The sequence below is a fragment of the Mus caroli genome, chromosome 3, assembly GCF_900094665.2.
Source record: "Mus caroli chromosome 3, CAROLI_EIJ_v1.1, whole genome shotgun sequence".
In the NCBI taxonomy this organism is placed as follows: domain Eukaryota; kingdom Metazoa; phylum Chordata; class Mammalia; order Rodentia; family Muridae; genus Mus; species Mus caroli.
Genome location: NC_034572.1, coordinates 63,057,238 through 63,060,896, shown reverse-complemented (window position 1 = coordinate 63,060,896; position 3,659 = coordinate 63,057,238). Strand labels below are relative to the sequence as shown.

At 45.9% G+C, this 3,659-nt stretch overlaps 1 protein-coding gene across 4 annotated transcripts in view; it reads left to right on the top strand.

Moving 5' to 3' along the window:
- The window catches only part of B3galnt1 (beta-1,3-N-acetylgalactosaminyltransferase 1 (globoside blood group)), a 26,698-nt gene that overhangs the window by 10,561 nt on the left and 12,478 nt on the right, over positions 1-3,659 (top strand). The window contains exon 1 of one of the 4 annotated variants that reach the window (XM_029474784.1): positions 3,187-3,278. The exons of the other annotated variants lie outside the window; for them this stretch is intronic. The gene's annotated coding sequence lies outside the window, so the exon portion shown is untranslated. Of the gene's footprint in view, positions 1-3,186; positions 3,279-3,659 lie in introns of those variants that run through there. 4 annotated transcript variants of the gene reach the window in all.

Here is a 3,659-nt window from a genome sequence, read left to right as displayed (position 1 = left end):
AATAAACAACATTTAATTGGGACTACCTTACAGGTTCAGAGGTTCAGTCCGTTATCATCAAGGTGGGAGCATGGCAGTATCCAGGCAGGCATGGCGCAGGAGGAGCTGAGAGTTCTGTCTTCATCCAAAGGCTGCTAGTGGAAGACTGACTTCCAGGCAACTAGGGTGAGGATCTTATACCCACACCCACAGTGACACACTCATTCTAACCAGGTCACACCTATTTTCCAACAAGGCCACACCTTCAGATGGTGCCACTCCCTGGTCCAAGGATATACAAACCATCACAATGTATTAATTGTTATGTGGGGTTCCCCACCCCTATAATTAATAGACACGACTGATATGTATAGTTTTGACTGTTACCAAACCTAATATGCTTGGGATACTGTACAATTAAGATCTCTGTCCCCTTTGTAGATTGTGTATTTGCACACCAAATTGAGAAGCAGATCAGAAGTACTTCTAGACAGATGTAATAGTCTACACCCCCTTGGATGACCCTGACCATAGATAGCATGCTTAGGCTTAAAATTTTATGAAGTTTAGGTTTTTGCATTTTTGTGCTCTGTAACCCACTCCTGTGGCAAGCCGATTCCATGCCCTGTCTGCAGCTGTCCTTGGCAGAGATCTCATAGCTCTGACTCCTCAGCCATCGTGGGCATCCCTAAGGCAATCTAAACTTCATTTTCAAAGCTTCCCTCAGTGGTCCCTCAGGGCCTCCATGTAGGGATCCTGGCCTCATGGCTGATCTCAGGCACTTCCCTTAACCTTTGAGGAAGATTGTACAGCCCCCTTTCCTCCTGTCTCCTTCATAGCTCTAAAGCCAGCACCACCTGGCTGATGTTGCTGTAGCTTCTGCTGCTTATTTGGGGCCCCGCTGGAGTTATGGTATTTAATTTGTCTTTGCTCTTTAAGAACAGATAATTCCTTAGGCCTTTTTACAAGCTGTAGGATTGGCTGAGTGGGGTCTGCCTTAGGGGCACCATTCACACACACACACACACACACACACACACACACACACACACACACTCCATTATCATCTTTTCAGCACAACCATGGCTCCAGCATTACGTTTCTTAGTGTCGTTTTCTCCTCACACTGTACATTTTGCATTGCTTTTTGCCCCCTCACTCCTTTTCATTGTAGTTCAGCATAAGTGATTATTAATAACAGTATGACAGAATTAGTACTAAGGCTGTCTTCAAATCTCCTTTGCCAATGAAATTATTTCAAAACTCTTCCCAGTTTAACTCTAGGCAGATTCTTAGGACAGGAACAGAAAGCAGTCACATTCTTTGCCAAAATATCACAAGAATGGTCTTTAACAAGGTTGCTGATAAAGTTCCCTTCGGAAACTTCTTGAGCTAGGCCTCCAGAGTTCACGTTGTTCTCGGTACTGCTATCTTCCAAACTCCTACTAGAATGTTCCATTAAAGGCCTTCTAAAGCATTTAACCACTTTTCTAGTCCTACGTCATAAAATCTTCCACTTTCCTCCAAAAGCCATGGTCAGACCTGTGAGAATAGTTGCCCACTCCCTGCCATGAGCTTCTGTCTTAGTTACTTTCCTACTTCTGTGAAGACACACTGTGACCCAGGTAATTTGTAGAAGCAATGGTTTACTGTAGGTTTTCTTACCTCAAGCTCACTCAGAGTTACAGACCTCATCTAATAAGGCCACACCTCTTAATCCTTTCCAAACAGTTCCGCCAACTGGGGACCATTCTCATTAATACAGCCCAGTAATGACCCCCTCCTGAAAGCAGATTGCAAGCTCTGTTTCTAACACAAAGAACCAAAGGGTTTCCTGAATAAAAGCTGGTACTGAGGAGTTGCTCCTTCCTGACTTCTTGTTGATCTGATGGGGAGTTGAGTTGTGGGCTTGCCAAAGGAGTTCCCTCTGCTCTTCTCACTAGTTGCTTTCTGGCTCCTGCTTTAGGGACTCCGGCCGAGACCAGATGGTCTCTGTCATTGCTTTATTCCACACTGGGTGAGTTTCCAGATTGTTTCCCCCTCCTCTGGAAGCGCTTCCTCCAAAATTCCATCTATGGGCAGAGAGTTTTCCTTGGACAGTACTTCAAACTCCTTCAAAGACCAGTGCAGATGTCTGCACCTCATGATAGGCACCCTTACAAAGTAGCCACTAAGTTGGGGGATGCCCTTTTTTGGTATGCTTTATATATATATATATATATATATATATATATATCTTTTCATATATATATGGGAAAGCTCTCAGTGGGCCAATCATCCTCTTTAAACAGACAAGCAACAAACTGAGACTCTGTTGAGTCAAAATGTGTCATGCTCTACTGAATATGCCCCGGCCAAAGTACCACCTCTAGTGTGGCCAACATTGGCCAGAGGTGGATTGTTTGCCTTCCAAATTCTAAGAGACCTTGGCTTCTTTCTTCCTCTGGCACAAGGGAGAGTACTGTGAGGCTCCCTGGTTCAAGCCTTTGTCTGCCTTCTCTCTGCTGCTCCTGTTCCACTTCTCTACCTTCTCTGCAGCCCACTCAACACTCGCCTTTCTAAATCCTTAGACTGAAAACTCTCCAGAAAGTTGTTGCTCTGGCTGACTGAAGAGCCCCAGTTCCTTGCCTGTCATCACTTCTACCCCCCACTCCATCCCCTGCTAATCAGCTGTAGCTCTCCAGCCAGCCAGCCTCAGCCCAGGCCAGATAAGGCAGGTTGGTCCAGAATGCTTACATTCAGGTCCCCTTCCTGTGGCTCCACTCTGAATCTCCTGACAGGACAGCTCTTGGCTGCTGCCCTCTTCCCTTTGAAAAGGCTTTCTGTCTAGACATTCTTCCCTCCGTATTCCACTGGCTTCCTCCTTGAGGCTGGCTGTTCCATTGTTTCCCCAGCAGGGTTTGCCTCCAGGCTACAGGAGGTAACAGGTAACTGCAGCAGATCCCACTTGCTTGCTGCTTCCTACTAACACAGCTTCTCCCCTCCCCCACTGCTGGAGTGTGGCTAAAGGAAAACCATGGTTTACCCTGGATAATAGTCTAGGACACAAAGTCCTTCCTTGCTTACAGTCCACTTTTACCTGATTCAGCTCTTATTTTAAAAGAGCTAGTTTGTGTCCAGTACTCACTTCTAAATCCCCTTTTAGCCTACAAATACCCTCAGCCACACCTCTTTCTCATTCTCTTCCTACCACAGGGACCCATCCACCAGAGACCCAGAGCAGTAATCCCCTCTTCTAAACTCTATCTCTACCTCTGGGCTGCAGCACCACTCTCACAAAGCCACAAAAGACAAGACAAGGTATTTCAAAGGGGTTGGGAGAGTAAAACTGCACAGAGGGCAAAATCTTTCTCTCCCACCCAAGAAAGCTCTCTACAGACTTACCTTTTGGGTTTCCACTGGGGGACAGCCACTGTTGGGAACGGCAGGTCTACAGTGTAAGCCAGGTTAATATATCCTGCGCATGCGCATTCTGTCAGGTGTGTTTTTCTGGAGAACGCTGACTAATCAATCCAGTGTGGGCGCATGTTTGATAGCACTGCTCTTCTACAGTGTATTTGGGGTTAGAACTAACTTCTTTTTTTTTAAAATATATTTTATTATGTATTTTCCTCAATTACATTTCCAATGCTATCCCAAAAGTCCCCCATACCCTCCCCTCTCTCCCCCATTTCCCTACCC